We start from the raw sequence: 25,539 nt of genomic DNA on the forward strand, positions 1-25,539 counted from the left end.
CGTCATTAAGGCTCCTCCCCCTGTATCGTGATGCTGCAAATTGCGTAATTACATAGGAGGAGTGGGGCTTCTTCTGTTCAATCTTCCATGCCCCCTGAACTTACCATTTGGACCTACTCCTTCCTCCCATGAAGCAGGCCCTCCCCTATAACTTTTACCTTCAGCCATCTTCTGTGTGACATTTTCAGAAAGATGGCAAAGGTTCTTTTACAGTGCTAGACACTTTACAATCGTCTTTGCCATTTTTCCTGCATATATCACCCCCAAAAATGGGCACCAGCAACAGATATACAGTATTGTGCCCACTGCTAAACTGTGTGCAGGGTGTACAGTACAGAACCCCCCTTGACACCGCACACATTGCATCCATTATAGATATGCACCACTGATAGAGGTATTTGAGTCTAAAAATATAGCAAACTGCAGTTACAAAATACTGTGGGTCTATTTACTAAGCAGTGTTAGGAGACAGAGGGCCTGATTCAGAGCCGGACGCTTATGCGAGCGTCCATGATGATGGTCGCGATGGTCAAGACCATCGCGACCATCGGGCTTGCGACAAGATCCTTGCAGTAGGGTCTCATCTGCCGCAAGCCCTGGAGTGATTTTGGCTCTATCAGAGCCAAAATCACTCCCACTGACATCACTAGTGATGTCAGTGGGGCTGGACCCAGACGGTAGGCGTTCCCATGGGAATGCCTCCATCTGGGCAGCCACGCCCCCGGCACGCCCACCAAAGGGGGCGTGCTGTCAATCACCATCGACAGTACGCCCCCTTTGGTGCGAGACCCATAACGATGGCTACCCCGTCGTTATTCGGGTCTCGCGCATGCGCACGACGGAGTGCTCGCGAGCGGGTCTGAATGAGACCCAGAGTGAAAAGTGATAAGAAAGTGATAAGGTGCCAGCCAATCAGCTCCCAACTGTCATTTTTAAAACACAGCCTGTGAGATGACAGTTGGGAGCTGATTGGCTGGCACCTTATCACTTTCTTATCACTTTTCACTCTGTCTCCTAACACTGCTTAGTAAATAGACACCTTTATGTGGCAACAATAAGCATTCTCCTTATGTTTTCACAACAGAACACTAGAAGCCCTGTTCCTTCTATGTGTTTCCAAAAATGTATATTGTCAGTTTGACAGCATCTACTAAAGAACCAGGGGAGCTTGTTTTTTGCAGATCTCTGCACCTCCCCAGTGCTAGTGTCAGCTCGCACCGAAACAAAGTTGGAGGAAGTTGAGCAAAAATACAAAAATAAAGTGGCTGTGGAAATGATGGTGATCTCAGTAAGCCACAATCCTTTTCACAATAGCTGCTGCCGTGTTTGCAATATAAAGTCATGTTTATGGGACATTCTGTTAAAAGTAAAAGATGTGATCAATTCGTGCACCTATTAGGATTTCCCTCATCATGGAGACTGAAGCCAGGGTCATTAATTAGCAGAAAATGCATTTGATGTGAACTACACAAAATGACACCTGAATGGTGGGATGCATAGAGTTGGATGTTGTTGCAATAAACATTCTTAATTCTAAAGCTACTGATACAGGGTCCTAATGTCAGAACACTAATACCCCTTTTCCACCTAAATTCCGGGTCTGACCCGGAGTTGGAACAAAGTTCCTATCCGGATCAGACCCGGAATTTTGCCGGCGCCGACTCGGGATATTCCCGAGTCAGCGCCGCTCACACCGCAGTCGGGTCTGCATAGACCCGGCTTTTGCGGAGTGAAAGTGGTCGCTTGGAGATGACGTCATCTCCAAGCGCCACTGAAGCCGGACCAATCGGCCGGCTAGCAGTGCACTCCAGGTCATCGTGACCCGGAGTGCGCTGTTCTCACAGCAGGGTTTCACGGGCTATGCCCGTGTTAAACCCTGCTAGTTACCTGGGATGGATTGCTGGGTCACCCGGCGATCCAACTCTCTCCCCTTTTACACCAGGGAGCTGCCCGGGTTAACCCTTCAAAAACCCGAGTTTTAGCTCCGGTGTAAAAGGGGTATAAGTGGTTGAGGTGCATCATTAAATCTATTGTTGATTAAACGGTGCACCTTCATTTACACAAGAGTGCCTAGGAATCTGTTATGGGAATATATGGCATTGCAGAGCAGTGCAAATATTAGATTTTATTTTTCAGGGCAAGATTATTACATATAGATCAAGGGGAGGTGAGAGCACAGCTGTTATCACTGTAGAGGGATTTGGTTTTCCATCAGGTCTGAGCCTGGTCTCATTCTATACATTGAGTGGGACTCATTTGGTGCCTTCTATCTGCACTTCTGCATAGAAGTATAGTTCTAGGAGCACTTTGCACACTGTAAAACATAGCTTTAACACCAAATAATGAAAAAAGTGTAAAATAAAAATATGTTCTGCCTCTTTGCACAGTTATGCACTCTTGCCAGGGGTGTCTTAAGAGAGGAGGGGGCCTGTGTGCACTCCCTGTGCGGGGACCTCTCCTCTCTCCCCGGTGACCGGCAGCCGACTGACGCGGCTGGCCAGACACCGGAGCATTAGTAGACTCCGGGCACTAGAGTGTGCCCGGAGTCTACTGCGCATACGCAGAACACCGGAAAAATGGCTGCAACGGCCATTTTCCGGTGTTCTGAGCTGCGCTGACACCCGACGCGGGTCCACGGACAGGTGAGTTTAAAATAATGTGGGTGCAGGGTGTGCGGTGCCGGGCCCCCCTGGACCCAGGGGCCCGTGAGCCCCGCACACACTACATCCATTATAGATACGCCACTGACTCATGCAGTGTATGGAAGCACCTCCTGAGAGCACAGAGAACAGTGCACCTTTATCTGCACAGGATTGGTAGATAGTGAATGGTTAGTTCATTAATAATGATAGTTGGCCTCACACGAGAGATGGATCCAAACTTTCTGCTACTTGAGACGGCAACTGATCCCACTCATCCTTCTGATAAAATAACCTAAATATAAATATTGTCCAGAAAGCATTTTTTGGGCTTTTAATAAATAGTTCCAGAATGAGTTAAGCTCTTTCCATATATATTGTGAAACAGAAAAAATCTGAAATATGGAAATGTTGCAAAATGAAAAATTCACAGTATATCAGTTTACCTATAATGACTAAGTTACATGGTTTGCAAGGTTGAAAAAAGATGAAACTCCATCAAAGTTAGCCTATTTTTATATGTCCGACCACTGGGAAGGTAAAATAAAATCTCAACAAGGTGTTTGTCAATTTATCATCATGGTAAGAATTAGTGGTGGCTGCTACCATATTGGAGAAGGGGGGATGCCCGTGCAGTGCTGCAGTCCACAGACAGAATCCATGCCTGCGCAATGAATCTGACAGGTAGCGGGCCCAACGCATGCATCTGACAGGTAGCGGGCCCGGTGCATGCATCTGACAGGTAGCGGGCCCGGCGCATGCATCTGACAGGTAGCGGGCCCGGCGCATGCATCTGACAGGTAGCGGGCCCGGTGCATGCATCTGACAGGTAGCGGGCCCGGAGCATGCATCTGACAGGTAGCGGGCCCGGCGCATGCATCTGACAGGTAGCGGGCCCGGCGCATGCATCTGACAGGTAGCGGGCCCGGCGCATGCATCTGACAGGTAGGGGGCCCGGCGCATGCATCTGACAGGTAGCGGGCCCGGCGCATGCATCTGACAGGTAGCGGGCCCGGCGCATGCATCTGACAGGTAGCGGGCCCGGCGCATGCATCTGACAGGTAGCGGGCCCGGCGCATGCATCTGACAGGTAGCGGGCCCGGCGCATGCATCTGACAGGTAGCGGGCCCGGCGCATGCATCTGACAGGTAGCGGGCCCGGCGCATGCATCTGACAGGTAGCGGGCCCGGCGCATGCATCTGACAGGTAGCGGGCCCGGCACGTGCATCTGACAGGTAGCGGGCCCGGCACATGCGCACAAACAACAGTGGGACTAGAGCAAATGCACAAACATTGGCTTCTAGGGACTACATCAGCTGCAGCCCCTAGAAGCCAGGTAGGACTGTCAGAAAGGCATTCTTTGTTAATCACGGCCCAGACTGGCAGTCTCAGAGGGTGGCAGATTTCCTGGGGCAGGGGGTTTAGCAGCCTGTACCCCCTAGGTGAAATCTGTCACTGGTCCCATAAATGCCAATAACTTTACATCTTTTATAAGAAAGGCATTTAATTATTAAATCCACACCATAACCACCTCCCAAGGGAGCATGACCTAATCACGGCAGATGCTGGGATGCTGGGAGTCCCTCAGCCCTGTGCAAATCCTGAGGGGGGGGTACGATCAGTGTGATCACTCCCCCCCACCCCAGCACAGGCAGAGGAGACTGCCTCCCCAGCCCCACTGCTGCCCACCATGCTGCGCAGAGATACTGCTGACAGGTAAGAGCGAGGTGGGGTAGCAGTGGACCTGGGCCTCTCCAACAAGCCTGGGTGGGGGTAATTAGTAACTGCCCCCCTCCTCTGGTGCCCCTGAATATGTCAGTGAGGGACCCTATCCCATGCTCATTAGACAGACCTTTTTATGAACCTTTAATATACTGTATATATAATATCAGTTGGAACAAAATGTAAAAACTGATAAATAAATGTTCCAGTTGATCAGTGACATGTAGGGGAGACGGAGGGAGCATTCTACCTGGCTGAGAAACTGTGGCTATTTGTAATATGATATAGGGAGATTGTTAGAACATCTCTTATATCATAGTAACACAAGGGTAGGTCTCAGGCGCTCCTGGGTGTCCCAGCCAGGACAAATACGTTTTTCTTGGGTCCTTAGACGGTAGTTCTCCTCAACCAGAACTCTCATTAAGGGCCATATTCAATTTGGAGCGAAAAGTCGTCGTCATTGGTGGATTCAAGGTCGAAAAAGTATCGCACTCGTCCTCGCGATTCCCCGTATTCAATTTCAAAATCGGCAAAAATGGAACCCGGCGAAAAGGAAATCGGAGAAAAGTTCTGTCATTTTTGGGAAAATCAGCCTGACACCCCCCAAATGATGCTCTGACATGGGGTTAACTATGGGTACCCCCAAATAGCCCTGATAAAGGTATGTGGGTCTTTAAATGGTCTCAATAGGTGCTATTTAGCGTCTTTGGGAAAGTGGTGAAGAATAGCATTTAGCAATGTTTTTTGGGAAAAATAAGTAGTCCCATCAAATTTGGGGTACATGAAAATGGGCACTAGCATATTTTGAAGTGGCTTATGTGAACTTTTAAAAATCAACCTGCTGCAAGCACCTGCAATCAAAAAAACACCTGGGGCACACTTGGGGACCCCCCGAGTCTATTTTGCTAGTTTAAAAGTTTGTCCCCCAACTTTTTTTTTTGCCCCCAAAATGAAAGTACTTTTTTGGGGTGTCCTAAGGTACTTTTTAAACATTTTTGGACACAGAAAACCTTTGGGGACCTGTCCAAGGGGTGCAGGGTGGTTTTTGGAAGTCTGTACCCCAAAACCCCAATTCTGTAGTTTTTCTTGCCACCTATTCATAGGTGATACTTTTTCACTAGTCCCAATACATTGACTTTTAGCAGCGGAGAAATGTCCGAAAAATTGAATATGGGGATAACTTAAATCGTCGAAAATGACGTCATCGGTGAAAAAGTTTCACCGAGAACAGCTTTTCGCTCCAAATTGAATATGGCCCAAAGACATGTAAAAATACAAATAGAAAATACATGACATAATGGGCGTGATTTCGATCATACAGCCGCTGTGTCATAATATGCTAATGCCACGGGAGGTGCTTTTTGTAAACAGACGCCTCCTGCCGGCTTCTCTGATCCGCTGCTGTCTCCAAGGATCCAGCAACGGATGATCTGCTTGACCATCGGTCATCTGAGTCATTCTCTGGTTACTAAGGATGGCCGGAAATTCACGCCGCTGAAGCCAGTGAAGCTGCATCCAAGGATACAGCCACCGGCTTCAGTACTAGCAAATATATATTTCTATTTCATGATATTTAAGGGGTGATGGGCGCAATCTCTTTCAGGTCAGGAGTAACCAAAAAATACCGTTACTGAGGGCTCTATTCATTATGTTAATTATTGGGGTCTGATCAGACCCAGATAATTAACATTCCTACTCGCTGCGAGTGCTGGAGCAATTCATCTTTGCGAGGCATGTCAACGCCGTTGGGGAGGGGGAAGGAAGAGGCCAGGATCTCCGTTAGCTGAAGGAGATTTACTGGCCTCTTTGTTGTAAATGCGGCAGTCAGCTTGCATGACTCTGTGGGTCACTTAGCCGGCCGATGTTATCGCAGATTATCCTTGGACACAGCTCGGATAAGTAATGCACTGCAGGACAGGAGGCGGGACGCCTCCTGCTTCAGTGACATATTTGCAAGGCCAGAATTGCAAAGCACATGTACTGTATGTTGGAGACGGGACAGACTTTAGCAGATTATTATATAGATGATGTCACTTACAAGATTACATTTCTTAATGTAAAAAAGTCCAAGTTGTCTAATCTTTGTTATAATGTAACGCTTCCATTCCCTGAATTCAAAACTTTTATCAACTAAATACATTTTGAAAATCTCTCAAGTTCTGCTATGCCATTCTTTCTATAAAGGTACACAAAACTGCACCCCATATCTGAGTTTTGCAAGTCATTTATACAGCTGTAAAACTGATTGCATCCCATCCATCTATCCCTCATTGTATGCATCATTCATAATATTGTTATTACAACTGCCTGGAATGCTTACAATGCCCAGAGGTGAATAACTTTACATTTATCTACATAAAATTGTTTGGCCATCTATCTCCTATAGCTTTCCAGTTGGAAAAAATCCTTTTGCAGCGACATACTCTCCTCTTTTGCCAGCGTGAGTGGAACATAGAGCGCACCAGGCGGTGATGTATGAGGGTAGCGATGCAGCAATACAGTGTTTGGGATGCAGGATCCAGCAGGATACTCGCAGGGTCTTTGGAACCAAGTAGAACACATCCGTGTCCCACTGTGGCGCTGAAACACAATAACAACATGGTGCTGCACATATGCAGAAGAACGAGCGGCGGCCTTCGTGGTTACGCTCAGAAGCTTCAATCACGCAGTACTACACTCCAGATTTCAAACTGTTTTTCTCTTTCTTTGCTCAATGGTATTGCATGTGCAGAAAGGTCACATTGAAGGACAACTGAAGGTGAGGCTGAAGATTTGGACAGCGTAAGGCAGGTGCAATCTGATTGAGCCAGTTCAAACCCTGTGGTTGTCGTAGCAGTATAGCTTTAAGGACTTTGATGTTGGTGTCAATCATTAATCTTAGCCTATAGGGTTCCTTGGGGGTTTGGCCTTGCTGGTATATTAGGTCTGTTATCCAAAGACTCAGCCTCTTTGTTTCTGGAAATCTCACCCTCCCTCTCTGTTTGTTGTGCATTTGTTTGTTTTGTGTGTGTTGTGGCAGAAGAACGGTAGTGTGCTTTTAGTTATACAAATTAGATGGGTGCGTCGAGTCCCGGAGCGAGCGAGAAATCACTCGCTCCGGGGCTCACAACAAAACGGGGCGGCTGTCGATGTTGATCGACAGCTCGCCCCATTTTGTAGACGGGGAGGGGGGTGGCTGGCCAAACGGAGGCGTTCACGAAAGAACGCCTGCCGTTTGAGGGCGGCCCTACTGTCATCACTCGTGATGTCAGTAGTTGAGCTTCCTGCTCTAATAGAGCAGGAAGCTCACTGGGGCTTGCGGGAACGAGACCCTACCACATCACCTGCCCGCTCGCAAAAGCTGTGGGTGGTCACCCACAGCTTAGCGAGCGGCCAGGAGGCCGGATTGAAAAAAAACAAAAAACAGGCCGCTCAGATTCAGAGCGAGCGCTCACAAAGAGCGTCCGGCTCTGAATCAGGGCCTCTGTTCTGTCATGTTACCTGGCAATATCCATATCCTGCCACCATCTGCCCTTGCCTCCGGGAATGAGGTTCGATCTGCCCTTGCCTCCGGCATGAGGATTAGTTGTCCTTGCTTCTGGGCACAAGGTTCTGTCTGCTCTTGCGTCCGGGCACAAGGTTCCATCTGCCTGGTATGAGAAGTAGTATGCCACCTTGTCAGAGATCCAAGCTGTGTCTGTCACCTTGTCAGAGGTCCGAGAGGTGGCGTCTGTCATTTTAGAGTTTCAAAAGATGGTCAAAGCTTTGCTAAATGCCCATGCATCTGGGCATGATGTTCTACATGCCCTTGTCTCTGGCCATGAGGTCCCGCTTTCTCAAGGTGCCAGTCTTGCTGAGCCTGCAAGCCAAGTGTAAAGCATATCGGAACACTGCTTATGTCCATATACCAAAGGAACTAAGATGCAAGCTGGATTCAAAGCCATTAAAATGCATAATGCTCGGATATTGTCATGAGAGTAAAGGCTACATATTTTGGAATCCAACTAAAAGAAAATGTATCAAATCAATGGATGTTGTATTTAAAGAAACAATAAAAGTTCTGGAAAGGCCAGATTTTGATATGTAGAGCAAGTATGTCTCATTGGACATGCCAGCAGCTGGAGACAACTCTGAACCAGAAACTACCAGTGTGGGAGTTCAACCACAACAATGGTCATCTGCTAGAACACACATCGGCAAGCCACCCAGAAGATATGAATAGTTCACAAATATCGCATTTTGTGTACCTCAGGAGGTCCAAGAGCTAAAATCAAAGAATGACTAGTGTGAATGGAAGTCTACTATAGGAAAAGAGACTTTTTCAAGAAACAGGAGTCCAATGTACAAAGACATCAAGCATCGTGATATTGAGAACAGTCAAGATACTGTTGCTAAGGCCTATGTTATCAAGAAAGTAGACTTTGATGAAGTTTCAAAAATAAAGGCCAAACCCAATTTGATTTTATGATGGGCTACCCAGGTTGATTTGGCTATGAATCGAAAGGTTTCCCATAATTTTGATATGTAAAACTGAGACACCCATGTGACCTGATGTTTCCTCAGGCCATAAAATACACTCCATACTGTATTTTAGGGCTGTTACAGGAACATATCCCTAATTATCTTTGTTTGGGTGAATTAGGAGTTTGAATAATGGAAAATAAATATTGTGCATTAAATATATCTAACAAAAAAAAAAAAAAAAGAACTATTCTAGGAAAATTAAAATTTAAATATAATGAAATTCTACAACTTCCTATATCTCTAATAACTAGAGTTGTGCACAGACTCCCGTGTTTTGATTTTGATTTTGGATCTGGATTCATCTTCATATTTGGTTTTGCAAAACCACCCATAAGATTTTTGGTTTTGGATTTGGATAAAATCGATAAAAACAGCTAAAATGTCCGAATCCAAAATCCGCCTTCGGATTTTAAATCAGAGTACTGAACTGGCAACAGATCCGAACTGGGACTTGGGGCCTGATTCAGAGGCGCACGTTATTTGCATGCGCTCGCTCTGAATCAGGCCTGGCGATGGTCGCGATTATCATGACCATCGGGCTTGCGAGGAGACCCTGTGGTAGGGAGTCAGGTCTCGCAAGCCCAAGTGGACTTCCTGCTCTAATAGAGCAGGAAGTTCACTACTGACATCACTAGTGATGTCAGTAAGGCCGCTCACAAATGGCAGGCCTTCCTTCAGGAACTCCTCCGTTTGTGCAGCCACCCCCCCTCCCCGCCTACAAAACGGGGCGAGCTGTCGATCAACATCGACAGCCGCCCCGTCTTGTAGCGAGCCCTGGAGCAAATGATTTCTCACTCGCTCCAGGGCGAGCGTGCGCAATGGCCCACCATCGACCCGCTTGCGAGCGAGTCTGAATCAGGCACTTGGTTCGAACCGGGTCACAAAAGTGAATCCAAACTTTGATCCAGTTCTACTCGGAAACCCCCAACTTCGGGTGTGTTCGGCTTTCAGAAACCCGGACACACACATCTCAACTAATAACACCTATTTGTTTGCTGAGGTAGATTAAAAAGGAGTATAAGATTAACTATTTGGCAGTTGGACAGGGTAAATTGTACAGATGTGTTATATAGCCTGAGAATAAGCTGCTAAATGGAATTCAATTTGTTCTATATGTGGAATAAGGAAGAATGTTACAGGAAGTTTCAGATATCTTTGAATATCAGCCTTCTGTGGTCACTGAATAAGTGAAATAAAAGGTCATGCTGAATAAGTTTGTAACAATATTTATTTTTAAAAAGTTTAATTTAACAGAAAACCTTAATTTAAAATAATATTTTGTATTTTTTTTTATTGGACCAACGTATAAATTTGTTGCTCTTTAATGAGGTTTATTCTTTTCATTCAACCACTTCCTTTAAATTCCTTTAAATTGTAATATATTATATCATTTGCTATCTTGTTCAAATAGTTTACAGCAGTATATAAATAGCACTGCAAGTACCGTATGATAATCACATATCATTATCTTGTTCCCTGTAAATTTATCATTGGGTATTTGTTAATTATTTACTGCTCAAAATGATTCATGTGACAGCACAGTAGAATAACATATAATACAGGCATGTAATATAATGTATAGTGTGACCAGAATCACATAGACTGGGTAAAATCCAACAGGTGTTTATTTTCTCACCACAGGCAGGTACATACTGTATACAGGAAAGTGCCGTGTTCACAGGCAAGATGATACAGACTGGTACACAGAATCTTCCAAACAGCAACACAGTTCTTTAGTGGACTCACAGGTCCGGGATCCCTAACACTAGTCACCCCCGGGCCTATAACCTGGGCGACTACTTCACCGTCAGGATCATCATCCCTGTGCACAAACACAATTTTTAAAGCTAGCTCACAGGTGCTACTAATCAGCCTAGCTGCAGTTCATCTCTGACCTTAAAGAAAACCTGGATCGAAGTTCAGTTGCTGTTCCATATTTAAACCAGTGAAGTCCTGCTGTCCCTGTCACAATAGATATACCCCCTGAAATCATACTGTAGCTCTCTTCCCCCGGGCAGCCCTTGATAAGTTCTCTGATTGTACAGCATCATGGAATATGTTACTACTATATAAATTCAGTATGATGATAAATGTCATAATAAACTACCCAACTCTCACTTCATTCCTAAACTTTTTCCATTCCACGCCTCGTGACACACTTGGCAGCATTGCTATGTTATACATAATGGAACCTTAAAGCTGGGTACACACCTTAGTGATGTGTCGGCCCAGTGACGCAGCGATGTGATGTAATGATTTATGGAATCGCTGTATGATGCGACATATCGTTACATGCTGCGTTGTCTCTGGCATTGTCCCGTCTGATGTGCAGCACATCAGATGAGAGGATGCGACCACCCAATTCATCAAACAAGATCGTCGAAATATATATCGCAAAGTGTGTACCCAGCTTAACAGTGCGTGTCTTCAGGGTATCCTCAGGAATAATTAGTACCTACCACCTGTAGATCCATTGTGTTTGTCAAATAACACACTTGTCTTAATACTGGATGATCTGGAAAACATGCACTGTTAGGGTTCCGTGAAGACCGGATCTGAGGAACCTTGCTCTATAGTGGTTCTGTGTTAAAATATTTTGATGAAAATATGAACAGGAATAAAAATCATAACTATTTATTTAGTTTTCATTTAGAATATATTTTCCATATCATCCTATTGCATATGCACCTAATCCATCCAGACGAGCACTGTGACATACATACACAGTATATTCTGTCGCCTGAAGGGGAATTACTAGTCTACACCATCATTCTGATCAGTGAAAGATCTGTGCCTCTAACACCATCACCTGCTGCCACACAACTGATGTGACCGTTTTGAGAACCCTAACCACAAGCTGCTACATGTGTGGGAACTGTGAGGGTGGCAGCTACAATTTCACGTTTGCTATTCTCATTCATGTTGTCTCATGTTTGTGTAAAAGATAAGCTGGTGTAATTGTTGGAAGATCGTATTTGTTTGTCGGACGGCTTGCCACCTAGCAACAGCTGTTGGGTAGGTAGGCAAGACTCCCGACTGCCGCTGGGGAAGGTAAAGTGAAAATAATTTTCACTTACCTTCTCCACAGCCGGGGAACGGGCTGGCGTGGCTCCTGTGACGTGTGTATGCGCGCGTATGCACGTCACATGTACAGCGGACATAAGCGCTTATAGGCGCTTCTGAGCCAGCAAGGACGCGTGATGGCCTGCGCTGAACAGCCCGCCCCCTGCAGATTTTACTTCAGCGGCTGAAGGTGAAGGACGCAGTCTCTGTGTCTGCTACAGATACTTTGCCTGTGTCCCCATCTGTCAGCCATATTACTAAATATATTAAAGAAAGTTTTCCACTGACTCTTCCTCATCTGAGGAATTTATATTTAAAAAAAAAAGAAAGCAGGGACAGCTCTGAGGCAGACAGAGCCTCTGGAGGTTCACTCCCCCTCAATTTCACCTTTCTCACACAAGATTGTGAGGAAAAGTACTTCAAACAAAGAAAAATGTGCATAAAACAAGAGACACCTGTTCAGGACAAAACGTCTCTTTACCAGGTATTGCCCATAGCCGGAATACCTCTATGGTGCATAACAAACCGCCATCTCCTGCCCATGGACAGCATTTATCTCCAGCCAATACCTTCCTCCCATGCTCTCACAAAGGGTCCAGTAAGCAACGTTCTCTGGCTCCTATTCGATATGACAATGTCAGTCACCACTAGTAGTAGTAGTAGGGAGTCAGAAGAAGTCACCAGAACTTCAGCATCCTTTAAAAGAGGCGAATATAGTGACCTGCAAATGGTCAGAGTGGCATTAGCAGGCATAACACCTCCTAATAAGGTTTACGCCTCTCACTGGGCACTGGGTGAACGCTCCCAGGTATACAATTTTTCCCAGTTAGCATTGAGAACCACACTCGTAAAGGAGGATGAAATGGTTCTTCGTAATCATAGGGATTCCAGATATTCCTGCTCTTTTTGCCCCTGAAATTGACCCAGCACTGTCCTCACTCATTGGTGACAGAACCCAGAGTGACGCTATTGACAAATTGCTCAGAAAAATCCAGCTTAAAATGTCTGACGCTGCTGGCCCTCTGCTGTTCATACTAGACAAAGCAGAGAAAGAGGGATCCGCTAGCGGATCCTTAGACTCATTGGTAGCTTCTAAGACAGATCTTCTTAAAGCTATAAGCAGAGCGACCCTGATGGTAGGGCAGGCTTTTGATTTCATATCGAATACTCGTAGAACCCGCTGGCTGGCTAGAGCTGGTCTAACTGAGTTCACTCCCAAGCCAATGGAAATCCCTAATCTTGTAGATTCCGATCTTTTCGGCCCAGAATTAATTGATGAAGTTAAAATTCATTACAAAGCCCGCAAATCCTTTGCGGACCTTAAAAGCCACCAGTCCTCCAAACGGCCCTTTCACCAGGAGGGTCGTTCTGCAGGATCCAGCGGTTCGACCCGAGACCAGTGAGGTGCCCCACAAGGAAAAAGAGGAGGCTACTACAGGATTCGAGGTGCCAGAGGTACAGCACCCGCTATCCCCAACCCCTCCAGAAGAGACAGAGAGCATGGTAGGTTGTTTACAAATACCCTCCCACCTTGGCCTCTCTCAGAATGGAAGGTCTGGCACAGGTTCCTATTCTCCTTACTCAAAACGACTATTGCATAAAGATAAACCTCAAGGAGGCCTTCCATGCAATTCAGGTCCATCCAAACCACAGAAGGCTTCTGAGATTTCTTTGAAAAAATGTCCACTACCAATGGACGGTGATGGTCTTCGGGTTGTCCAATGCCCCTTACACATTCACCCAGCTTATGAAAGCGGTAGTGACTCATCTCCGGCAATAACAGATTTGCTGCATAATTTATTTGGATGACCTTCTGGTAGTCTATTCAGAATATGAGAAGCTGCTCTCTCAGCGATGTAATTGTATCCCTGCTTCTCAACCTGGGTTTCTCGATAAATTACGCCAAATCAATACTAACCCCTTGCCAGTGTATAACCTTTCTGGAGTTCCTAATAGATTCCCCTGCTTTCTCTGTAGAAGTCCCATCAGACAAATGGAAAGACATTCAGACTTTTATTTCTCGTATTCTCTACTGCAAGCTCATCGTGAGAGATCTTGCCAGAATTATTGGAAAAATGAGAGTGTTAGATCCAGGGTTTCTCTACACACACCCCTTATTTGCAGACACTCCCAAAACCTGGGATCTCTTCTCAAGAGAGGTCTTACATGGTCAGACAAAATCCTACTCACGGCTATAGCACACCAGGAGATAGAGAATTGGCTAGTGCTTCCCTGCCTCTTCCCAGGCCTCTCCTAGAACCCTAGAACAAAAGGTCATAATCACCTCAGATGCTTCACTCTCAGGCTGGGGAACATTCACATGAGACAAAGCGGTGAGAGGCAAGTGGTCCGCTCAGGAATCAGAGGCCCACATAAGCCTTTTAGAACTAAGAGTGGCCAAGTTAGCCCTGGAGGCTCTAGTCCCACCTCAGCTTTGAGACATCCCGGTTCAGATTCACCTAGACAACAAAACTGCCGTGTCTTATATTAACAAAATGGGCAGCACACGATTTCTACTACTTTGCCAAGAGGCAATACACATCTGGCGATGGGCGTTGCAAAGATCTATTCAGCTGTCCGCCGTGTATGTGCCAGCTGGCAGACTCCCTTTCTAGGAATCGCCTCACTCTAGACAGAGTATCACTGAAGCTGGAGATTTTTCACAGCATTGTGACAGCCTTCGGCGAACCGCAGTTGGATCTATTTGCAGCCCCATCCAATGCTTGGTTCCGAGCTTCATATCCAGAATCTGGGTCCAAACTGCCTTCTGCACGGATGCAATGTCATTTCCACGGACAAATCTCATCCTCTCATATGCCTTACCTCCCCCGGCCATGTTGTTGACAGTACTTCACAAGATCAGACAGGTTACCCCAAATCATTCTAGTATACCCAGTCTCGCCATCCAGAATTTGGTTCCCCCTAATCAGTCTCCTACACAAAGGAGCAAACCTCCCCTGGGACTATCAAAAGACAGCTTCCAGGGGACTCAAGACCTGCTACAAGAGCTACCTCAATGCATGTGGATGGTGATATTGCTCGATTGTTAACAGGCTCACACTTCTCAGCCACTTCTACAGCACTTATTAATGCATCTCTCAGGCTGAGAACGAGATCTATATATAACACAATCATCAAGGAATTTCTTTCCTGGCAAACCACACGTCCTACTTCTCACCTATCCTCCGTTGTAAACTCTACTATAGACTTCCTAGCTTGCAGATATGATGCAGGGTTGGCTTCGGCCACCATACGCTCATACGGCTTTGCCCTCACACTCCTAATTCCCGGACTTTCCGAGAATAAATTATATCTCTGCTTGCTCAAAGGCATTTTCTTATCTAGGCCATCATGTCCACATTACTCTTTCACCTGGGACATGGAACCCTTTCTGGATTTCTTCGCCAGTATGTCTTCAACCTCAGATATTTCCTGTTTGTCAAGGAAACTGGCATTCCTCCTAGCTTTGACTTTTGCAGAAAGAGGAGCTGAACTCTTCTTGATAGATATTTCAGACCCCTGGATAACACCAACCCCAGTAGGTTTCCACATAATACTCAGAGGACACACAAAAAACACTTCATTTCAAAATCCCTTAGTGGAGTTTGACCTCGTTAGAGATGAGTCGAATCTCTTTGCTTAGTGGAGTGTTTGTCTTCTTATATCGTTATCATCGCTTCACACAGAGACAACATTTCCCAAGTCTTCATTACCTGTCATAAACCCTTACGTACTGCCAGACCTTCCACAATACCAGGATGGATAGTATCTGCTATGCGTGATTCCGATATAGACACTTCACTGTTTAAGGGTCATTCCCTCTGCAGTGTGGCAGTCACTTCGGCAGCTGCAAAAGGGTTGCCTTTGCAATCTATAATGCAGGCTGCACGTTGGTCCTCCACTCGTACCTTTGTTAGGCACTATTGGGGACCTTCTGATCCCCAGAGGATAGAGTTTCTCAGAGCAACCACCAGGTATGTGGTAGTCTGCCCACCAGCTGTTGCTAGGGTGCAAGCCTCCAGACGAACAAACAATAGTTTGCAGGAATCTATGACCTGCAAACTTTCTTTGTTCTAGGGAATAGGATTGCCACCTAGCAACAGCATCCACCCTACCCACCATATACCTTGCTAGGTCTGTTGGTTTCTCTTTTTATCTCCAATACTGCTAATGGCTCTTCTCCCCTTTGGTATCAGGCGCGACAAAGGGTCCAAAGAAACAGCAAGCGCAACCACCTAACAACAGAACTGACTTCACTCCGTTGGTCTTCGATTGCCGAAAGTCTGCTTGAAATCTACCTATGTTTCCTGGTTCTAAGATGTTTCCTAGGTTTAAACAGTTCCTTCCATTTATCAGTTCTTCTTCTACTCCTGGTTGACTGAGTTTACCAAGACTACTATTAAATACTGTTCACTCTGCATCCCTTAGTCTCCAGTCCTTATTGGTATGGCAGCACAGTTCGGGGTTACTCACCTCCCACCTATTCTCCTCAGCATTGCCATCCGTAAGCTTCTGTAAAATCTGCAGGGGGCGGGCTGTTTAGCGTAGGTCATCGTGCGCGCTTGTGACCAGTGTGTGCGCGCATCCTTGCTGGCTCAGAAGTGCCTATCAGCGCTTATGTCCACATGCGCAACCGTGCGCGCAGCTGTACACGTGACGTGCGTGTGCATACACACATCACAGGACCCCCACCAGCCCGCTCCCCTGGCTGTGGAGAAGGTAAGTTAAAATTCTTTTCACTTTACCTTCTCCAGCGGCAGTCGGGAGGCTAGCCTACCTACCCACCAGCTGTTCCTAGGTGGCAATCCTATTCCCTAGAACAAAGAAAGTTTGCAGGTCATTCCTGCAAACTACTGTATGTTTTACTCATTATCCTTTCCTATGTACAGTAGGGCGAAATGAGAGAAATCCCTGACACCAGGTGAAAATGCCTATATTCACTGGCAATAGGGTTGCCTGCCCCTTGAGGAATCCTAGGCAGCATGTCGGCATGTCAGTGGGTCTGTGCATGCGCAGGTCATGCCACCATTAATCAGGATCACAACATGCACATCTGGTTGTATGCTGTAGGCGTGTTTGAAAAAGACTCAGCAGACTTTAGCACAGTTTGGTTGCCGGTATTGTGTGCGATAGTAGCATAGTATGAGATGTAGCATAATCTCAAGCAGGGGCATCCAAACTACAGCGTTTGGCCCGTCACCTGCTCCAATGCGGCCCTCTGACCAGGGTAGCAGATTGGAGTCTTCGATGCGCCGTCACACCCCTGCACCTCCACCACAGAGAGTTACCAGAGCTGCACCCATTCTGCTCGAGAGGCAGACAAGGCTGAAGGGATGCTCCATGAATGGAAGCAGCAGCCTGCTCAAGTATCCCACCACTTGGCTGCCCTCCAACCCACTCTGTGTCTCCCAGAGACAGAGGCACAGAGTCAGACACAGGACAGACAAGAACTGAAGACTGCTTCTAAGGAGAATAGGTACCAGTGGAGGCTCCAGAGGTGGGGCTGCAGTGCAGTCCAAAATTCAAATAGGGGAGTCACACCAACTGCCCTTACAAATGCTGCCAAACATTGCAAGCTGTGACTCTTTGGCAGTTTGTGTGAATCCCCTATTTGAATTTTGAACTACGCTGCAGCCTCACCTCCAGTGATACAGTAGGTACTGTTTTATGAGGAGAATAGGGATCTGGGTAGGAGATGTAGTAGGCATACCGGCACACATAATGCCGGCGGTCAGAATACCAACGCCAGAAACCCAACAGCAGTCAGAATTCCGGCTCCAGTATCCCAACGGTGAGTATTAGGCTTGGGGGGAGGGGGAGGGTTAGGCTGCGTGAGGGGAGGGTTAGGCTTCGGGAGGGGAGGTTTGGGCTGCGGGAGGGTTAGGGTTAGACTGCAGGAGGGGGGTTAGGGTTAGCCTGTGGCAAAGGTGGGTTTGGGGAAGGGTTAGAATACTTACCTGCATGTGCCGGGATTTCCACCGTCAGGATAACGCTGCCGGGATTCTGACCGATGGCATTATCAGCACCAGGACCACCTACCCAACCACTGGGTAGTGATTGTAAGATTTGTAGCCATTATATGAGGGAGAATAGGCACATGGGACTGTGTGCCTGATTCTGAGTCGCAGCCGCGTCTGCATCTTATGATAATGCCGCAACCAATTTCTTTAAAAACTAAATTATAATTTGCATATCTTCTGTGGATATCCGTGTTGGTGCATCTTTAGGTTAGGGATGTGCGCTGAACCCCATGTTTTGGTTTTGGATCTGTATCTCCTCGTGTTTTGGATCTGGATTTGGTTTTGCCAAAGTCGCCCCTTGCGTGTTTTGGTTTTGAATCTGTATTTTTTTCCAAATATTTACAAAAACTGCTAAAATCACATAATTTTTATTTTTTTTGTTCCTACAGTATTATTAACCTCAATAACATTAATTTCCACTTGTTTCCAGTCAATTTTGACCAACTCACAGCTCACTATATTGTTTTCATCCGGTTTAGGCCCAACATTTGCACCAAGCTAGCTGGCTGACTAGGCTAAGCGGTAGCAGTGGGCGGCACAAACAGGTGGCAGTTCAACTTCCAACATGGCACATAAAGGAACAAATGATTTAATTAATCAAGAGGTCTGAGGGATTTGGAGTATGTATGTAGTTGAAGGCAGGAACAGAAAGGGTTGATTAGTAGTAAATTTCATTTAATTTTTTGATTCTGAAGCAAATTTATGAGGGAGGAGGGGAGAGCATGGGTGAACAATATGTCCCATGTTTTGCCCACAAAATCTACTTGATGGTTCAGAATATTTTTTTTTAAATTAACAGGGGCATGCAGGAGATGCTGTCTGTTGCTGTAAACATTTCTGGACATTTTTGGCATTCAGAATCCACATGTTAAAGATTGCAGCAGCAGTGGCAGTTCAACTTCCAACATGGCAAATGGCGTACAAATGTTTTTATTATTCAAGAGGCCTGAGGGAGTTGGAATATGTATGTAGTTGAAGGCAGGGAAAGGAAGATTTGATTAATAGTAACTTGAATTTCATTTTTTGATGCTGAAGCAAATCTATGAGGGAGGAGGGGAGGCCAATAATGCATTGGGTTTTAGACAGTTAATTGAGGTCCTGTGTCCCCACTACCAAATCCCATCAAGATTCCACTTCACTAGAAAAGCAATTCCTACTCTGTATAGGGACATTAAAAAATGTAATTAGTGGCCTCCAAAATGCCATTGTACCCACTGTCCACTTAACCACAGATATGTGGACAAGCTGAACAGAGCACATGCAAGATTTAAGATATAAGGTTCAAGTCATACGTTGTGTCTTTCTTCCCAACAGACACAGATCTAAAGAGATGCAAAGAGCTGTTGGTAAGCAAATTGTCAGCTCAAGCGGCACATGATGCAGCGATGGCTTTTCCTTTAGTTTGTACAGCAAGTGCATCTGCCAAGAAAAAACTAAACTTTCCCAAAAGACCCAACTTTTTGGATGGATGCGCTGCAGATGACGTAACAGGGAGGAGATTCCTAGATGGTTAAGGTTCCTACCCTCTACTTACTCTGGCTTTGCAAAGGGTACAGATGACTTGACAATTTTTGTCCGGATTTGGGTAGAAATAATTCCACACATAAGAAGTGGAATTTTTTGTCTTGTGCCCACCCATCACAATGGGCTTTTCCTTATCATGGGCAATAACTGTTTCTTCCACTGGTGCCTGATTTACACAAACAACATCCTCATCAACAACATCCTTACTAGCGTCAGCTACACAAATATCCTGCTCATCCTGGTGCACTTTCACAGAAGCATCCTCAATTTCTATGTCAGCATGTTCACTTGTGCTTACATCATCATAAGAGGCAGAACCACCAGTCATAAATAAAGGCCAAGGTCTTAGCCTTTCCTTGCCACTTCATGTGGTGATAGGCATATTGACAATTTTATGTCTTACTGCAGCTAACTTTCCCTTTGATGTTTTTTCTTTACCACTGTAAAAGATTGGTTCTTGATTTTAGATGCCCTTACTTAAGCGCTGTATGCCCTTGGGATTCGGCTTTAGTAGATGATATAGATGGACTAGTATTGTCAGGACTGGTGGCACTGGCAGCAGCCCCAGCACTAGTATGTGGTTCCTGCTCTCCTCTGAACTGATCATTTTCCATATCAACAAACACGAATGAAATGGGGTACAGCACACACGTCAATTTGTACCAATTTTAAATATTACACTGCGGCATCAATGACCTACAGTGTCACAAGATTTTTTATGAGTAAGAAAAGAATAACACACTGCGCTGCCACTTAGTGTCACAAGATTATTTATGAGTAAGAATAACACACTACGATACCACTTACAGATTTTTTATGAATAAGAAAAGAATAACACACTGCGCTACCACTTCGTGTCACAAGATATTTTATGAATAAGAAAAGAATAACACACTGCACTGCCACTTACAGTGTCACAAGATTTTTTATGAATAAGAAAAGAATAACACACTGCACTGCCACTTTGTGTCACAAGATTATTTATGAATAAGATTAGAATAACACACTGCGTTGCCCCTTAAAGTGTCACAAGATTTTTTATGAATAAGAAAAGAATAACACATTATGCTGCCACTTACAGTGATGTCATTGTTTTTTATATAATGCATGTTATTTAGCACTTTGTTGTGGTCTTGTAGTCGGAGTGTAGACCAATCATTTATTCACGATTAAGGAAAAAAGTGAAAAGTTGAATATTAGAGTGCGCTACCACTTACAGTGTCACAAGATTTTTTATGAGTAAAACACTGCGCTAGCACTTACAGTGTCTCAATATTATTTATGAATAAGAATAAAACACTGCGCTACGACTTGTAGTGTTACAATACGTGGACAATAAACTGTGGTCTGGCCGGCAGTGTCACCAAACAATAATAGCGCTAACGCACACACACACACAAAAAAAAAAATTTTTTTTTTTTTGCGGATTGATATTAATTTACTTTCACTTCTATTTTTTTTTTACACTGGGGAAGAGCACCCCTGAATGAGGCAGCAGCCCTTTGATGAACAACACATTCAGCACTTTGGACAACAAAGCTTAGCTAGCGACCAGGAGGCCGCACTTAAAAATAGAAGTGGCCGACCTCATTTAGAACGAGCGCTCACTTCTTGCGAGCGCCTCTGAATGAGGGCCATAGTCTGCAGACAACATTGAACATTGCATGGTCTGTTCCTCCATGTTCCTGCTCTACCAGGTAACTGATCCTGTAATAGAATAAGTGTTTATTTCAAATACACAGTCTGAAACCTAACATTAGGAGGAGGGAGTGGGGCCCTCATGGGATTTCCCCTGTACCCCAGTGGGCCAGTCCGACCCTGTCCATAAGGGTGACAACACTATATATTTTTGGACTCCCCCATATCAACAAGCAGGATCCTCCTTTGGTAAGTATCTGGACTCACTTACCTTGGATTAAAACACCCACTAAGAGGGACATCCCATTCCTCCCTTACACCCCATTCCTCCATTACACCCCATTCCTCCCTTACACCCCATTCCTCCTTTACACCCCATTCCTCCCTTACACCCCCATTCCTCCCTTACACCCCATTCCTCCCTTACACCTCCATTCCTCCCTTACACCCCCATTCTTCCCTTATACCCCATTCCTCCCTTACACCCCCATTCTTCCCTTACACCCCATTCCTCCCTTACACCCCCATTCCTCCCTTACACCCCATTCCTCCCTTACACCCTATTCCTCCCTTACACCCCCACCCGACTGTCTTTCCTCATTGTGTTTCTGTCTATCACCCTTCATGCATGAAGTTTAGCCTCAGTTTTATTTCCCCCTATACCCTGTATAAGTCCTGTTAGCAGCCACGCACAACAGTATCATCTCAGGACACGAGCACTCTGGGCCACCACCACGTTTTGTTCCCATTACATTGTCCAGTTTAGAAGATCTTTAGCTTCCCACAGACAGACCTACTGTATGTATTTTACGCTACAGTAACTTACCATAGTGTATTTTACCCTCCAGTAACTTACCATAGTGTATTGCTCCACATTGTATGTTCATTATATACATAGTTACAGTTTAATGAATTGCTTTGAACTCTTTCTATGGTTGCATAAAGATTATTAAATAGATTAGGGCTCTGTATAATTGGTTAACTACTTCTATTGCATGGTTTGTTTATAAATTAATTTGTATACTACAGTAATTGTACCAAACACATCATTGTTATTTTTGCATATCACCCATCTATAACCACCAACAACTAGAATTACACTGGTACTATAATATTCGTTGATTAATTTCCCCCTCTCCCCCCATTTGATCTCACACGTCAGATAATTTATCTGCCACAGTACCTATAGGTGAATGCTATCTATAGTCTCAATTTTATCATTGCATCATGTCTGCTGTTCCACTTCCCGGCAGCACCGCAGACATGATATAATAAGCTGTGACTCTGCCGATCAGTGCAGTCAGTGCAAGGGACAGCCGCATACTAGTAGTGGCAGTGAGTGGTCGGCAGCGTCACAGACATGATGTAATAAGCTGTGACTCTGCCGATCAGTGCAGTCAGTGCAAGGGACAGCCGCATACTAGTAGTGGCAGTGAATGGCCGGCAGCGTAACAGACATGATATAATAAGCTGTGACTCTGCCGATCAGTGCAGTCAGTGCAAGGGACAGCCGCATACTAGTAGTGGCAGTGAATGGCCGGCAGCGTAACAGACATGATATAATAAGCTGTGACTCTGCCGATTAGTGCAGTGAATGGCCTGTTCATTACAGGCAGACTACAAGTCCCAGGTATGCCTGGACATTAAGGACCAGCTGTCATTGTCACACGCTGCCACTTAGTGTCACAAGATTATTTATGAGTAAGAATAACACACTACGATACCACTTACAGATTTTTTATGAATAAGAAAAGAATAACACACTGCGCTACCACTTCGTGTCACAAGATATTTTATGAATAAGAAAAGAATAACACACTGCACTGCCACTTACAGTGTCACAAGATTTTTTATGAATAAGAAAAGAATAACACACTGCACTGCCACTTTGTGTCACAAGATTATTTATGAATAAGATTAGAATAACACACTGCGCTGCCCCTTAAAGTGTCACATCACGTCTGCTGTTCCACTTCCCGGCAGCACCGCAGACATGATATAATAAGCTGTGACTCTGCCGATCAGTGCAGTCAGTGCAAGGGACAGCCGCATACTAGTAGTGGCAGTGAGTGGTCGGCAGCGTCACAGACATGATGTAATAAGCTGTGACTCTGCCGATCAGTGCAGTCAGTGCAAGGGACAGCCGCATACTAGTAGTGGCAGTGAATGGCCGGCAGCGTAACAGACATGATATAATAAGCTGTGACTCTGCCGATTAGTGCAGTGAATGGCCTGTTCATTACAGGCAGACTACAAGTCCCAGGTATGCCTGGACATTAAGGACCAGCTGTCATTGTCACACGCTGCCATGGAGACCCCAGAATCAGACCCCATCACCTACCTTTGCTGACCCGCGCTGTCTTCCGGCTCCCGCGCTGTGCGCTGCTTCCCTCTCTCTCTGGCCGGTCTCTGCTGTCCTCTGGAAGGTCCCGCTGCTCTGCTGCTCCCACGCTGGCTCCTGCTGGTCGCTGGTCCCCGCTGACTTCTTCTGAGAAGCGCTGTCCTCCGGTCCATGGGCGCGGCCATCTTGGATTGCCCATGTGACACGCTACCACCAATGAGGAGTCTTCTCCTTCTCTCTCAGCCTGTCAGCTCCCAGCGTCCACTATATAAGGTTCCCCAATGCTGATACAAGTTGCCAGTGCAACTAGTTTCCTAGTGAGCTTTCCCACTGTGCTCCAGTCGCTCCACGTAGCTTTCCACCTACCGACATCTACCCACGGCTATCCAGCCGCTCCATGTAGCCACCCAGCTACCAACGTCTACCCACGGCTATCCAGCTGCTCCACGTAGCCACCCAGCTACCAACGTCTACCCACGGCTATCCAGCCGCTCCACGTAGCCACCCAGCTACCAACGTCTACCCACAGCTATCCAGCCACTCCACGTAGCCACCCAGCTACCAACAACTACCCACGGCTATCCAGCCACTCCACGTAGCCACCCAGCTACCAACGTCTACCCACGGCTATCCAGCCGCTCCATGTAGCCACCCAGCTACCAATGTCTACCCATGGCTATCCAGCCGCTCCACGTAGTCACCCAGCTACCAACGTCTACCCACGGCTATCCAGCTGCTCCACGTAGCTTCTCAGCTCCTAACGTCCACACAAGGCTATCCAGTCTTTCCAAGTGGCTTCCAAGCTACCACACCACTTCTAGCAGTACTCAAATTCCCTCTTAGTTCACTGCTTCCTCTCATGCGGAGGAACTTTATTAAACCAAGTCTCCTCCTGCGGGCGTCTGCGCCAAGTGATACAGGTCCAAGGGCCAGTCCGGGAACACAGTCTTTAAATCCCACGATTGTGACAGTTTGCACTGGCCAGATGGACTCGGCAAGTGGTCAAGGATCTGGGGTAGATCCCTCGCAGGATGTACTATCTCGTCTGGAAAGACAGGAGACCTCTCAGGCCCAGTTGATCCACTTCATCCAAGATATGTCGTCACGCTTGGACAACATTCAGTCCTTATTGGCTCATCCCGCTCCCGCTGGCTCCCAAGCCGCCTCTCCTCCTGTGGTGTCACCTGCTCCCCCGCTTCTACCTCCTGCTCGTCTTCAGCTTTCCCCTCCGAGCAAGTTCGATGGCAACCCCAAACTATGCAGGTTTTTTTTTAAACCAATGCGAAATCCAGTTCGAGCTACAATCAGCCAATTTTCCAACAGCCAGAACCAGGGTAGCATATATCATCTCTCTGCTCTCTGGCCAAGCACTCGACTGGGTCTCGCTCCTTTGGGAGAAATCGGATCCTTTGCTCTCCAACTACCCTGATTTTATTTCCACGTTTCGCAAGATCTTTGACGAACCTGGAAGAACCACTTCCGCATCAGCTGATATTCTACTCCTCCGTCAGGGTAGCAGGACCGTCGGTCAATATGTAGTCCAGTTCCAAACTCTGGCCTCAGAACTCAATTGGAACGAGGACGCTCGCATCGCTGCCTTCTGGAGTGGCCTTTCAGAAAGACTCAAAGACGACCTAGCTTCCCGTGACCTTCCAACCAATTTGGATGATTTAATTTCCCTTTGCAACAAGGTGGATCTTCGTCACAGGGAGCATGCCTTGGAAAGAGGCAAACTTGGCCACGGAAGGCCACGTCCAGCTTCCCGTTTACCCTCTCCTCCTATGGGCGAAGAACCCATGCAGGTCAACCGCTCTCGTCTATCGGCTGAGGAACGACAGAAAAGGCAGAGACAGAACCTCTGTATGTACTGTGGATCTCCTCAACACTTAGGTAGATCCTGTCCCATCCATCCAATTCGTCCGGGAAACGCCTCCTCCTAACTTATGACAGAGAGGTTAAGTTAGCAGTTGCCATTGAATCACATAGGAAGTCTGTTCCACCATCCAGGCTCACTTAAAGCTTCCCCGAGGTTCCAAAGCTGTATTAGCTCTTCTGGATTCTGGAGCAACAGAGAACTTTGTCACTACGG

The 25,539-nt window shown here is 46.2% G+C and overlaps 1 protein-coding gene and 1 pseudogene across 3 annotated transcripts in view; one reads left to right on the forward strand and one right to left on the reverse strand.

Moving 5' to 3' along the window:
• The window catches only part of FYB1 (FYN binding protein 1), a 111,488-nt gene that overhangs the window by 77,119 nt on the left and 8,830 nt on the right, over window positions 1-25,539 (reverse strand). The window lies entirely within an intron of this gene.
• On the forward strand, window positions 12,655-15,419 carry LOC148478877 (uncharacterized; annotated as a pseudogene).

Source organism: Taudactylus pleione, unplaced genomic scaffold, assembly GCF_031769625.1.
Source record: "Taudactylus pleione unplaced genomic scaffold, aTauple2 ptg000647l, whole genome shotgun sequence".
Lineage (NCBI taxonomy): Eukaryota > Metazoa > Chordata > Amphibia > Anura > Myobatrachidae > Taudactylus > Taudactylus pleione.